Source organism: Alosa sapidissima, chromosome 1, assembly GCF_018492685.1.
Source record: "Alosa sapidissima isolate fAloSap1 chromosome 1, fAloSap1.pri, whole genome shotgun sequence".
Classification (NCBI taxonomy): Eukaryota; Metazoa; Chordata; class Actinopteri; order Clupeiformes; family Clupeidae; genus Alosa; species Alosa sapidissima.
The window spans coordinates 55,911,660-55,927,112 of NC_055957.1; the positions used below are offsets into that span (position 1 = coordinate 55,911,660).

A 15,453-nucleotide genomic window follows, 5' to 3' on the forward strand; every position below is an offset into this window, starting at 1 on the left:
TCAATGGAAGCATAGAAGCTAAGTCATGGGTGATCCCGCAGATCAGCAAATCGGTTGACCCCCGACAGCGACAGCCTGATGCTCCGAGAGACTGCAGAGCTCTCCAACGTCAACGGTGGTTTCGAATGTTAGCAGCAGGCTAGTCTGCTCAATCCAGACTCCAGGCAAGGCAGATGGCAGCTCGCAGGTCAGCAGCATATCGGCGGTCGCGGCAGATCCCTCGCAGAGTAGGCCCAGGTCCAGCTGCCTCGATAAATCTCCTTGACCAGACAGTGAAGTGCAGCACCCAGGGCTCCGAACCGGTTCAAGGAACGAAAACGAAAACCGAAAACGAACGGAATTTTACGAGGAGCGGAAACGGAAACGAAAACAAAATGGTCTTCAACTGTTCCGGAACAGAAACGTTATTCTGAAATCCACAAAACCGGTCAAAAACGTTTTTTTTTCGTTCTCTATATATTTTATAAAATTTCACAAAAGCATATCCTATGTCAGGGAGACTATTTCCGGTTGTGCGAAAAACAAGCCCGCATCTACACTGTTAATGTGAGCTAACAAGCCGCTATGTAGCCAACTACTGTAGGCGAACAGCCTAATAATTTGATTTCTGCCGTTTGAAAAAAAAAAATACGAATCCAAATGTCCAAATGTGTATATTTTGTCTTGCTGTTGTAACCTATCCGTCTGCCACTTCAGATCTTAGGCCAGCTCGTAGCGTAGGCTACTGAAACTGATTTGGAAATTGTTTGTAGCCTATGCGTAATAGCCTATTTTGCCTGTCCACGCCTTGTCGTTTTAAAGTCGGGATTTGAAATGTAGGCCTACCTGAACCGTTCGGAATGGAACGTTTGAAAAATAATTTTGTTTTCAAGCCCTGGCAGCACCACTCACGGATGGATGGATGAAGGATGTCAGTCCAGGGCAAAGGCTAGTTCTAGCCATAGCAAGCTCCCAATGTGTCACGCATTAACTATTTTGGCCACTAGATGTCGCCAAAAACTTCTTTTCTGTCCCTAGCTAGTCACTTGTTACCCAATCCTCTTGTTATCCAATTAACCTGTTCCTCATTGTCTCTGGTCACATGTCTCATTTCCTCATTGTGTCAGTGTATTTAAACCCTGCTCTTTGTCTGTGTCTTTGCTAAGTCTTCGTGATTACCCTGTGTGTCTCAAGCTCTAAGCCTTTGTGGAAATTTGTGGAAGTTTTTACCCTGTGTTGACCCGGACTGTTTAAGGTATCTCCTTTGGATTCTCCTATTGGATTTGTTTGCCTTTCCTCCCTCGGACTGAACTCTGTTATCTGAACCCTGGCTTGGCTCTTGGACTTTGATTTTCTGGATTACGCCTTGGATTGATGTTTTTGGATTTAACTTTTTGGACTGTTTTTGACTTTTTTCGGATCTTCTGAGCTTTTGTGTCTAAAACCTGAATTAAACTCCGTTAATCTTACTTTTTCTGCTCTGCACTTGAGTCATTAGTCTCAGTGGCCTAGTGGGTTAAAAGTCAGTTTGCCACTCCGGCGGCCCGGGTTCTAGACCCGACCGTGACCCAATGGACCAACGCCAACGACATCAGCCGACTTGGAAGCACTAAAACTGTTGATGACAACTACAACTGTTTCCAAATAAAAGTTTATTTTGCATTTTCATGCACTGGTACATTTTCTAGTTTGACATTGTTGTTTTTTCCATTATTGCTATTTTTCCTCATTTCCATTGTTTCCATTTCATTAGGTTATTGATTGAATTGACATTGTTGTTTATTATTGCTATTCTCCTTATCATAGTCTGACCAACATCTGAATTTGTTCCCTGTTAAATTTAAGTATTATATTGTTTTGTATTTGTATGTCGCTTTGGACAAAAGCGTAACCCTAACCATAAATCAATAATATAATAACAATAACAATAGCATGGTCAGACTACATTAAGGAGAATAGCCTACTGTAATGGAGTCGACAGTATGGGGAGACACGGACACAGCGGATATTTAAAAGCCCAAACTCGGGGAAACTTTAATCACCGTAAAAACTTAGTTCGCGTGTCAGTTTTGAGGTCCACACAAGTCGCGCCAGCGAAAATCATCAGACAGTACACAACGACTCAACAGGTAAAAGCAGGCTGTAACTTCAACAATACCATTCAAGTAAACGCATAATGGCTGGCTGTGAATTATGTACAATGCGGTGCCCCTACAATATCAATAAAAACAACAATGTCAAAAAAGAATAGCCTAATGAAAATAAACAATACAAACTGTAACGCATGAGAAGCTCTTAAAGAACTAAATGCAGTTTGAACAAATATGCCTTTAGACCACTCCAGAGAATGTCTAATAGGAAGAGAATTGGCACTGTCTGGTTACTTCCGGTTTCTGGACTGGTTGCAGTTCCTCCTCAGATTCCACTTGAGGGCGCTCGCAGGCGAGTGCAGAATGCATGGAGGTCTATGGAACTTTACCCCTCAATATCCACTTTTCTCTGGATATAATTTTTTGAGTAGTAATTTGAATGTTACATTCGCTAGGAGAGGCAAAGAAAATACACACTGTTGATTGTTATATTTTTTGAAGTCACGTAAGTCTTCTTAAGTCAGGTTCTGCTCAAGGTTTCTTCCTGGAATATGGGAGTTTTTCCTTGCCACAGTTGCCATATGGTGTGCTTGTGGGGGGTAAGAGGGTTAAGGCTGCCAGTCTTATGACGTCATTTTCTATATTTTTGATATGTTGCTGAGTAGATCATAAACAGCAAAGAAAAGTGATTGATAATGACTGACTGACTATCATTGTGTTACATGCTTCAAATGTAAAGCACTTTGAGCTGCATTCTGTGTATGAAAGGTGCTATACAAATAAAGCTTATTATTATTATTATTGTTATTATAAAAAGCCTTTCAAATATGTCAATGACGTCATTCATTAGCACAATGCTAGCGTGATATGGGCAACAACGACCCAACCTGTAAGAAATGAAAAGGACATAAGTACTCGTTCATTCAACTTTAGATCTTAAATCTATATTGAACCTGCATAAACTACAATAAAATCTACGATTCTTCTACGACAAGCGGGTGAAAGAGATACATTTAGCCGTCTAGCTCCATAGACCCCCATTCAACCTGCACTCGCCCGCGATCACCCCCAGTGGAATTCTAATGGAACTGCAACCAATGTCGATACAATGAGGCTTAATAGGAAGTGCCAAGGCTCTCCGTAGACGGGCTCTGACCACTCTTAAAAGACCCAAAACTATCACAGGAACGGAGAGCACTGGGCAACTCATTCCACCAACATGGAACCACTGGAAAAGAGTCTTGAATTTGACCTATGAAACGAAAGGAGCAATTTTGTTTATTTTAAAAGAAGGCAAAATAGGGTCTGACATTTTCACAGTTAGTAAATTATTACCGTTTACACACTGAAAAATATTTTTGATGGCTTGATATTTTTTGGAAAACTAGGTCTATAGGCTACTTAACATTGGAGCTGCTCTTCGATAGTAACGAAACCACTAGGGGTGCTGGTTTTCACTTTTCCTCCTCTGAGCCACAACCACAACCAGCTAGTCTACAACCAAATCGCCGCCCACTCCCAGAAATCATCACGATAGGCAAATATGGCGGCGTTGGTTTAGATGGAAGAGGCGCTGGATCTTTACAAATTAATTTCGCACAGTTGGTGATGTTCGCATTTTCGCTGGAGAAAGGTAAGTGGTATCCCATCAGTAATGTAGCTGAACTAACACATGATCGCTCTGCAATACATCGGTCATGTGTAAAACGTTAGCTAGCAGCTAACGTTTGCAGCTTATGACAATGAACAGTTAGGGAAGCCGAATGAAGCAATAAGTTAACGTTAACGTTCGGTATCATCCTCGGTCAGGAATTACAGTAGTCGATCAAATGTGATGTTCGACTAGGTCTTGCCAAATGCATGCGTGCAGATCTCGCCTATCAGCTACTTTTAAATTATATCGACACCTGCAAAGTAAGCGCACTGTGAGCTATTTGGTCAGAAATCTGTAAGACCCTAGAACTAAGAACTATCTGAGGGCTCGTTTTAATTTTCTGGCAGATCCGTCAAACAGATTTCCACCCGGTCGAAAATCGCCAGATCAATAACATGCAATTATAATTATCTGATATGGGACATTAGGGAAGATGGTCGGCGCACAACACAAAATGCAGGGCTGAATCTAGATTTCAAGATGGACTGATTATTCTTTTGACTGTGTTCCTACTCTCTAAAGCAACCTTGAGTGCTTTGAAAGGCGCTATAACAAATCAAATGTATTATTAATAATTAGATCCAAATTCCCCCCACTTTATTAAAAGTCTTTTCCTCGGTGGTCCACCTGAGGGGGATAGTGTTCTGCGTTCCTTCGATAGTTTTTCATAGTTTGGAGATTCCAGACCCTGGTAATCTATAAAGATTAAGGGTCTTGCCACAAATAATGTAATGACCCAACTCGAGGGGTGGCACCAAGCGTGCATTTGAAAATCTCACTGCACGCAATTGGATAACATAATACGACCACTGTTACTAGCTGTATTCATATTCTCTCTCATTTGTGTTTGATATTGTTATTGACTGGACTCACAAGTACTTAAATAGTACATAAATTGTATTTTAAATCAGTTACTCTGTTCTCTCTTGATGTAATGTTCATTCACCCCAGTAACATGTATGCAATAGTGGACTGTAATGTGCTCAAAGTGCCAGCTAATTTTTAATTAAAAATGTGTAATGATCACTTTTCCTTAACTAAACCTTGATGTTGATTATTTCAGGCACTTAAATGTTTCTCCATATCTTGTTCTGATGGCCATGTCTCCATTATTCTTGTGAATGAAGTGCTTATCAGTATAGGAAACTGATCACCCACATGCAATGTCCTAGTTCATGTATACTGCTCAAAAAAATTAAGGGAACACTTAGGTTTTCCACAATTGTTAAAACACATTTTTTGAAACCTTCCACCCTTTTCTTCATTCTCAAACTACAGTCACAGAATGTCTGACAGTTCTTGCAAAATAAAACACTCGCCTCAAAAGTTTTACTTGTGCTCAGAACCAAACAGTGTCAGAGTACCGATCCAGTGTATGATTGAAGTGTTAGCTTAATTTTATTTTGAGCAGTATATATTACACATGCATATCAAAGTCTGCTTTATTGTCAATTTCTTCACATGTCAAGACATACAAAGAGATCGAAATTACGTTTCCCACTATCCCACGGTGGAGACAAGACATATTTTACCAATTTGGTCCACAGACAAACATAACATTCAAGTAAACAATATAAAAAGTAAATAAGAAGGCACATACAATGAAGAAATTAGAGCAGCAAAATTTGGGTTGAAATTGTGCAATTGTGCATACAGTAGACAGTCAATATAATAGTGCAAAAGTCAGGCCAATAAATGGCTGAGGTAGTTCTGTTTGACCTAAGTATGCGAGTGGCATAGTGGTGCAAGTTATGTAAGAGCAGCAGAAGTGTGTTCAGAAGTATTTTCAGGACAACAGGACAAACAACAACAAGTTGCAAAGTGTGCAAGTGGAGTAGTGCAAGTGGAGTAGTGCAAGGCAGCCATTGTGGGTCCAAAGTCCAGGATGTTATGTAGCTGAGGGTGGAGGGGGGAGAGAGTTCAGCATCCTAACAGCCTGGTGTATAAAGCTGTTGGTGAGTCTGGTGGTGCGAGAGCGCAGACTTCTGTACCTCTTCCCAGAGGGCAGTAGATCAAACAAATTGTGAGCGGGGTGACATGCATCACTCACAATTGTGGTCGCCTTGCGGGTGAGGTGGGAGGTGTAAGGCGTTCTACATACTCGACGCACCCGACCGTTAGCGCGACACCGTGACGTCAAAATGACGTAGATCTTGCTGGCGCGCCAGGATTTTAGCCAGGTAGCGCGAGGTAGCGCACCACTCATTTTTTTTCCGACGAGCGCGACAAAGCGGAAACAGGAAGATGGACTAGTTCGAGGGCAAGCGAGAGTTGCAGTGTTTTGTTACAGTCGTGAATTTGTAATAGTTTGCTGGATAAGTTAATAAAGTTACCAGCGAGAGTTGCAACACATGGAATTAAGAGGAAAGAATAGAAACGATTTATTTTCAAACAAAGGATATCTATTAAGGCCTGAACAAAATCTCTTTCCACTTCAGGAAATTACACAAACTCAGCCAGCTGCTAGCTAGCTAGCCAGCTAACTAAACTGTTTAAATTATTCAAATTTCCCTCGGGATGACTAAAGTATCTATCTATCTCTATCTATCTATCTATCTACTTGTGCGCACACCTTGGAAACTAGATGATAATGATGGTGGTAGTTGTGAATAGTAGCAACCAAAGTCTGAAGTACCATCACAGAGGCTAGCTAATAGCAGAGCCCGTTTACATTCTCTGCTACTAGTGTTTCTTAATGCAGCTTCTTCTGCTGTCTAACGTAGTTAGCGTTAATCTTTTCACAACAGCGACACCTCTGTTCAGGAGAATATTGCAACTAGTGTCGTGACCATGACGCGTGAGTATAAATGGTTACGGCGCTTCTGTGACGTCACATTGTCGCGCTACAGGTCGGGTGCGTCGAGTATGTGGCGCACTTAAATGTCCTTCAGGGAGGGGAGTGAAGCACCAATAATCCTTCCAGCTGTGTTCACTATGCGCTGCAGGGCTTTCCTGTTTTATTCAGTGCAGCTTCCGCCCCACACAGCGATACAGCTGGAGAGGATGCTCTCAATGGTGCCTATATATATGTATATATACATACACACTTTTGCTCAATTATGAAGTCGAGGCTGGTATCCTCAATTGTGCAAGCTCATACATTTTACTGTATCTGTTTGATGCAGAATGTTTGTAGATAATATATATATATATGTGTGTGTGTGTGTTGGGGAAATTCAAATTGCGCATATATGCATGTTTATTTAACAATTTTAATGTGAACTTGGGAATTCGCCTTTTTTTGTCACTTTAAAATTGCTTCGCAAACGTCTTACACAATGTCTTTAAGCAAATACAGTTGTTTATTTAAGATTAGTGAGCATAGCCTATGCTTTCACCTGTATCATCCATGTTTTCCACACATTCCGATGGTAAAGCACATAATGAACACTCGCAGTGGGGAAAACAACGGCATAACAGGTGGTCAGGGCTCTACACTAACATTTTTTTCCAAGAACACTTGTGTGCCCAAGTTAAAAAATTTAGGAGCACAGACAAAAATCTGGGGGCACAGTCAGTTCTGTACTTAACTTACACATAATGTAACTTTACACTGCAGCCAACAGTTAAAGAACATCAGTGCATACTTTATTTTCAGTCCGGTCTATTTTTCTACATTTTGTTAATGTATAATAATATAATGCATTGCCATATTTGCATATAGCCTGAAGTAGGCTATCCTGTCAAATGTAGGTCCCTAGGCCAATTTATTTATTTGTGAATCCACCTGTAGCTAATCCTAATATGCCCATGGGTGACCTATCTGACTGCATACTGCCCAATACTAGGCCTACTACTAAAACCGTGAATTTTCTCTTCCACAAAACCCAACATAGTCTAATCAGTGATATTTATATCTATTTGAAATATCTGCATTGATGGGGGCAGTTGGCAAATGGTAGGCCTATGCATACTTTTGTTTTGCACTTCAGCTTGTATTCGGTGTAAAACAAGCAAGCATGCATGGATGCCTGGAGTTGTCTGCAGCGTTCTCTCTTTGAAGAAAATGGGAGACTATTACGGGAGGCTACTTTTGTGCCTGTTCGCTACAGCTATATTTTGCATATTGCACCCAATACATCAACTGGGCTAAAATGCATGTTACCTTTTCCTTCTCTCATTGCATTCTCAGAATCTTATCCTGTTCCTCATATATCCGATGAATTCAGTGGATTGAAGAAATTAATTCTAGCCTACTTGGGATCTTGGCTGGCTAGTCTAACTTTCCGCTTTTTCTGCGCATCCTTGAATTTGATAGAAGCAACTAGCGAGTCACAACGCGAAAACTGCTAACGTTGATGGGAGGTGTAGTTTTTATGCTATATTGGTGACGTGATTTTATGGTTCACACCAGTAATGTTTTGCGATGTTGCGGTGTATTTTGTAGGCAAACATTGACTTGGCTAGAAGTCATTCGCACCAGTGCGGCTAAATATTTTTTTGCAATCGCACGCAATTATTTTTACTCGCATGTGCGAGTGAAATGGGCGCACTGTAGAGCCCTGGGTGGTGTAACAATATTCCCAGGTGGCATTAACGGACCTTATGAGTAGAACCAGGTGACGACGTAGCAGCTCCGTTATTCACGTTACGAACTGACAACGTAATCACGGGACAAGATAGCGACATCGTGACAACGTAATTCACGGCACGAAATGGCAACATTGTCTCCACCACGTAACTGTCACGTAGCAACGATGCCGAATCTTAGTCTCGTCGCGGTGACCAAACAACGACCAACTAGTTACGTAGTCACTACGTCCTGTGTTTGGTGGGTGATTGCGGGCTTCAACGCAATTGGATAACACTACGACTGTCATCTGTTTAGCTCGCCTCTGGCTTGCCTAGACTATATCAGATACACCGATGTGATTGGCTCGTCATGATACAAGTGCCAAAAGTAACGTGATCATTACTCATTGCCAGAGTGTTTCGCAGAGACAATTACTGACACACTTTAACTGACACAAAGGGTCTGTTCGAAACGGGAAAAACTGCTGTCTTTTAAGATATCTAACTGGGGAGCGAGGCAGCAAGTGCGGTTTGAAACCGAAAAAAAACTAATTTTGCTGCCTTCTAACGGTGGGTTTCCACACAGCGAAACACCTCGCGATTTTCGGCCAGCGAAATTTCACCTCGGGGGCGTGACGGCGAAACCGCTAACCTTTTGACTGCAGTGTCTAGCCAGTGGTGGCAAGCGAGCTAATCAGCTAATTCAAACGTTTAAGTATTTAATGAAGATATCCAGGGGTCTTTATACCTCGACTAAGTTGATGTTGCCTATAAACAACAATTCATGTTCATAGAAACAACAAGGTCAATAAGACATAATATATTTCATACCTGTGTTGCAGCATGTAGCCTAGCTGTCTAGCTAGGTTTACAATGCAATCCAATGTCCTAAAATACTAGCATTTCGCCTGTCAGTTAGCTAAAAAGATCGAGTGCTTAAACTAACATATATAGTGGTCTATTTAGTGGTGTATGTGCTCTGACTAAGTTTGTGTGGCATATAAACCACAATTCGTGTTGATACAAGTGCCAATGTTCGTGTAGAAACATTTTAATCACATACAAATTTTCGTGTTACAGCTCAGGTAGTCTCCGCCATCTTGGTCAGACTTTTTTGTAACTCCCGCCTCCAAACACAAAGACGCAGACCTGATTGGTTCTCGAATGGTCCTCATTTAAATAAAGTTAAACTTTGGCCAACTTTGTTTCGCTTGCCTCGGCGATTCGGTTTCATTTCGCCCAACCAGGGTGAATTTCGTCTCCATTCAACCTCAATGAGTGCGACGCGAAATTTCGGTATGTTTCCACATACCGTAAGATATCTTAAGATTTCCTGATAATGGTAATTTTGGAGGCAGCATTGATGCACACTTCATGTTCCCTCCCATAATCGTTTGCGGCAACGTCTGAAACAGCTGTGAAAAGTAAACAGAGATGGCGGGTGACCTCAGCAATGGCTGCTGAATCTGTTGAAATGTTTACCATCTGATAGCGTCTGGTCTGATATATCTGCCGCCCGTAAAACTAATTTATACCGTTAGCCTGCTAGCTTACGTAAGCTAATTGGTTACACTTTACTTGACACTGTATCGACATTAGGGCTTTGACTCCGAACTTCGTTATTCGAATATAATTCGATTATTTTAAAAATTAAAGATATTCGAACGAATTTTAGGGATCTCTTAATATTCGAACCTGTAGCCTATGGAAATATTTTTTTGTAAATGTATTTGGTTGTAGCCTAAACGTTGTTTTCAATTCAGATTCCGAGGTTTTATTCATGCCTTCTGAAGTGAAATCGCGAGCTCATTAGCAAGGCTGTTATTGGCCATCTGGGCTCCTGTAGGTTAGCATCCTGGCTGGTTCGCACTTAGTGAGCAGCTCCCACATAGACATTTTTATTTTAAACTTAACCTTCCTCTGATTTTAATCACCTTAGTTATCAATCAAAGCAAACAGGGAAAAGAAATGGCAACACAATCATTAAAAACACTCAAATACATAAATGTGCAGATAATTCTGAATGAAAAGCAGCACTGGTTGAAGCCTGGAAATATTGTAAACAAAGTAACGTTAGCTTAATTTGCTAGTTTATCATAGTCTATGGTTAGACTGTTCAGTTTCCCCACGTGTGTTTAAGTTTCAATTGAATACTTTTTCTCCTTGGACAGGCCCGTTTGAGTCTTGGAAAATACTTTTCCATTTGCATTGGGATTGAGATGATTAGAATTTAGCAGTCAATTTGAATGCAGTAGTTTTTAATAAATTCGTGCTGCGTGCTAATGATGCTAACCGGATTTAATAGCAATTCAGCCAGTCGTCTTGCACGATTAATGTTTGGATTACATGTGCATGCTGAGGAGGGATGCGCCTGTTGAGACGGAGAGAGAGAGAGAGTGCACGGGGCAAGGAGAGTCTGTGTTGAGGTAACGTTAGGCCTACTTCTGCCGCCTACTCTGGTAGAGTTTGACATACTACAATGCAAGATATATTTAGCCTAATTTATTTATGGACAACGTAAGGCAGGAGGTGTGTGTTGCTTTTAATTATGAATGTTCTATCGAACGTATTTTTTATTGATATCGATTACATGTGCTATACATATTGCTATCGTTGTATCGCCCAGCCCTATGCTCAATAATAACAATTTTGACACACGCATTTACTCAGCCTTTCGTGCACGTAGTCTATTGACATTGACTGATACACTGCCCTCTGGTGGACAGAACAAATAGAACTTAAGTTTGATACCAATATCGGTCTTACGGAAGACATTTAATGGTTAAAATATTATTAATACATATTCGAATATATTCAAATTTTAATATTAATAATCAAACGAACTTCGAATATGATTTTTGGGCAAAAGTCAAAGCCCTAATCGACATAAGAGTGACATGACACTGTCATGAATGTGTCATAAACAAGTCATAAACGTATGACATAACGCTTCTGGTATTAACCCTCTAGGCGCCACAGGCGACTATAGTCGACAAGATGCGGTACTGAATAAAACGGCCGATTTAGTCAAATAGGGTGTCATATTTCGTTCGACTTCCACTCCACTAGATGGCAGACATGTCATACGTCATCCCCGAGTCGAAAAAAGGACACGCTTTAAACAAAAGTTTCTAGCTACAGCGCATTGAATCAGTGTATGAAATACCGGAGCTAGTGTGCGTGTGAGCCACTTTGTCAGAGCGATATTGTCAACGTCAGCGAGTATTTGCATTAGATTATCGTCTAATGGCATCAAAAAAGTTTACCTGAAATGAAGTGTTGGGTCTTCTATTCGCGGACCCTGATTCTGAAGGGGAATATCTGCCTTCAGAAAATGACGGTGATTCGTTTAGTGAGGCTTCAGATGCGTCCCTGCCTTGCAATGATGCAGCTGGACAAAGTGAGAGTTTACTCCATAGTTTAGCTTACACCAAGCACAAACGTTGAATCGTTTGCCCAATGTCACTGGTGGGAATAATGTTTCACGGGTTCGGAGTGTTCATCGGGAAGTTAGCAGGGTGTTAGTGGTGTGGCGAACGAGGCTGGAGGTAGCCTAATATCCATAGCGCTAGCTTCTGTCTTCTGAACGTGTGCCTCTCCACAATCGCGGCGACAGTAACGTGGTGGAGCCTTTGTCTAATGCCACTGGGTATGTTAGACGAGGTCGAAGTGCTCATAGGACAGTTAGGGGGGAACGTAGTGGCAGTGTGGGGAGTCGCAATGAGAATGACAGTAGGCCTAGTCCGAGCTGCGCAAATTCTCTCCACTCGGCGCGCGCGAGGCAGATCTGGCCATGCTGCTCGCATGGTGGAGGTGGTGACACGCTCTCTCCCTCTCCCACACACACACACACACACACACACACACACATTAGGTCATGCATAGTCTATCACAAGATGATGGGAATGCCGGCCCTGTATGGATAGGGATAGGGAGTCATTATCTCTACAGCAAAAGGCCTGCTACATAAAAAAAAAAAAAGTCAGCCATTTAGTAATGATTTACACTGTTGATTTGCTATCTACTTCCCTGATCATTTAGGACATACAGTACACTATGTGTTCCTTTTTGTGTGTTCATGTCCTTGTGAAGTGTGTGTCTTTGTCAGCTAAGAAAAAAAACAAAAAAACATCAACAAAAACAACAAAAAGAAAAAAAATACTAACATTGTCTCTTGTCTTGTCTCGTCATCTCACTCCTGATCTGTGCCTTGCCGTGGCAAATGAGCTTTTGAACTAAACAGGTCTTGTCTACTTGTGTTTGTGTGTCATCTGAATAATATATATGTGCCCCATACATGGAATCAGAGTGCCTACTGTATGTAGTAAATGGAAAATCTCTACAGCAAAAGGCCAGTCTACCGCTACATGCATTTGGTTTGTTTCTGCCATTTATTAGTAATGATTTACACAGTTTGTTCACTACTTACTATTTACCTGAGCATTCAGTATTGTGCAATATAGCATACAGAAGGTGAGGGACATTTTGGGGGGAAAGAAGTGGTGCATTTTATCATTCAAACATGCAACTTTTCATGAAAATTCTATAATCCAAGATGGCCGCCACCATATGACGTCATAATATGCAAATTAGATATAAACATTTAATCTCTACATACACTTTGGGTCATCCTTAATATTTCTCTAATTTACAGAAAGTCTCTATCTCTTATCACTTTTAAGATATAGCCTTTTGAAATGAAGATGTCAAAATTGATCGTTTCGGAAAAAAACCTCTGGCGCCTAAAGGGTTAAGTGACATTCGGTTTTTGTCATAACAAGTAAGGGTTAGAGGTTAGGATTAGGGTTAGGGTTCATGCGTCATGACAGTGTCATGTCACTCTTATGTCGATACTGTCAAGTAAAGTGTTACTAGCTAATTACGTGGAGTGTCGTTCGTCCGCCATATTGGATTGAACAGAAAGCGAAACTAAATTTTCACAGGTCACAAATTTGGTCCGAACGCCACGAAACTTGACGTACATTATCCTTGGACCAAGCCTCACAAAAGTTACCGGAAGGATTTTTGATTTTCCGGAAGTCATAAAACAGGAAGTCGTCCATATCTCAGGAACACTGTCACATATCGATACCACATTTTGTATTTGAACTCGGGACTCCAATGTGAGGGTGCACAAGCTAAAAAAAAAAAAAAAAGAAATATTCCAAAAGTTTCCATCATTTCACAAACCACCCAAAGGTATTTGGTAACTCACCATTCACCTTCTATCACAATGCCTTCCAAGTATGCACAATGTCTCTGGGCAGCCACAATGTCTATGGGGCAGCCTTGCCTAACCATGAAATCCTTGCTCAGCCATGGGATAGTATGGACTTACGAACTGAAATGGCAAGGTGAACATTAGCTATTTATTGCTGACATAGTACAGTTATTTTCACATTGACGGTATTCAAATTACATTTTTCATTATTGTTAAATATCATGATGGGAGAGTATTATTAAAAATGTTACAAGTATGCAAATGCATATGTTTACGGGCATTAAGGTTTTACTGTGTTGTTTTGTTGTAAAGACATGCAAGGCATTCTGGGCCGTAATGAACAGTGGTCGACAGCACTCCATAGGCTACGTATTAATATGAATAGGTGTTTCTGTAAACCTAGGGACAATAAACAGCTATCTCTGTTACAAAAACCAGCTGGTAATTGCTCATTGAAGAGGGTACTATGATAAAAAGATTGTTTTCCTAAAAGCATGGAGTTGACGAAAGAATAAGCAAGCAATGTCACGTTAATGTTAAATGCATCTGAACGCTAGGTGGCAACGTTGAAATACGGTGGCATTAGTGAGCTTCATAAGTAAGGAAGGTGCAAATATGTAATTTATCATGGGAAATTATTGGAAATGTTATTTCTAATTGCAAACCACACACATCCATTCGTAATCACTCGTACACTTTTGATACCATTGGTATCAAAGACTGTCATTTCGTTTATTTGTTGTTGCCTAGCAACTCTGGGATCAACAGAGCAAAGATTCTAGAACAGAGCTTCAGAGAGACACGTTTTGAGTTCGTGGCCAAGTGCCTAAAATATCGGTTTCCATGTGTATGTGCTGGATGGTGTGCGTCCTTTATGAAAGTAAGTGTTTTATACAGTTACAGATATAATGAGTCACATGGTAGTGGTCAACATAAATGTGCCCCTTCTGTTATTAGAATGCTAAGCGGAGAAGCATGCTAAGCAGAGATTTAACATTATTCATTTCTTGTGTGGCTAGAAGCTAGGGAGGAGATGTTGCTGTATGGGATTTATGTTGCTTAGCGTGATGCCATGGTCATTTGATATGAGATGCTTGTACTCGTAACTTTAGGACTCCTATTTTTTTTTTTTACTAAGAGTAATTCAGGAAGCATTTTAGCCCTAAAAGTAGCGCCTGAGTCTGTGACCGCTTAAAAGAAGTCGCGAAGACTCCTAACTCACTAAGACCGAACAATTTTTTGTGGTGGCATTTCACGTCTCGATGTTTTGAAATGCGTCTGCAGGAGATAACAATCGCGAGGGAACAATTTTGCATTGTAGGCATAACTAAGGGATGCAGTAACCCCACCAACAACAACCAAAACTAGCCTACTCATTGTCAACATGTACATTAAATGTAACGTTTCATTGTGAATCAAATTAAAATGTTCTCCTCCTTGCAAACTATGGCATAGGCATATGGTGACAGATTCATTTAATAATGTTGCTGCGTGGATCACGGTAAGTGTGAATGAAGTGGCCACTTCTTAATGGGACTCGCTGTATGGAAGTAGGCTAAGTAAAATAGATAAGATCAAATAAGATAAGGTTAGGATATGCCCGCTTGACAACGGCAGAGATAAAACTGGCCTTTGGCCATAGCAACCATCCATTTAGAACAGTGGTCCCCAAACTTTTTCTTCCGAGGGCCAGCTTACTATGCCTGGCTCTAAGAGAGGGCCAGAGACTCGGAGTATATCAGTAACCATAAATAGCTTAGTGCTGTGAACAACAGCAGTCTACCTTAGTCGAATATTCCATTACATTTAATCTATAGGCTATTGCAATTTAATACCATTGTTAGCTGTGTTTATATTGCCATGCCATATCAGTGTGTAATTCAAATTAAATAATACTAATAAAAAGACTTTTGCATTCCCAAAAGTATATTTTATTAAAAATGGGTGAACTCTGAAAATGTAAAGTTCTCAAACTATGAGAATTTTATGAAGCGCTG

The 15,453-nt window shown here is 40.7% G+C and overlaps 1 protein-coding gene across 1 annotated transcript in view; it reads left to right on the forward strand.

Annotated features, from left to right (window-relative positions):
• Positions 1-3,567: 3,567 nt before the first annotated feature.
• znf644a (zinc finger protein 644a) overlaps positions 3,568-15,453 on the forward strand; it is a 90,085-nt gene continuing 78,199 nt past the window's right edge. The window contains exon 1 of the mRNA XM_042101289.1: positions 3,568-3,702. The gene's annotated coding sequence lies outside the window, so the exon portion shown is untranslated. The remainder of the gene's footprint in view (positions 3,703-15,453) is intronic.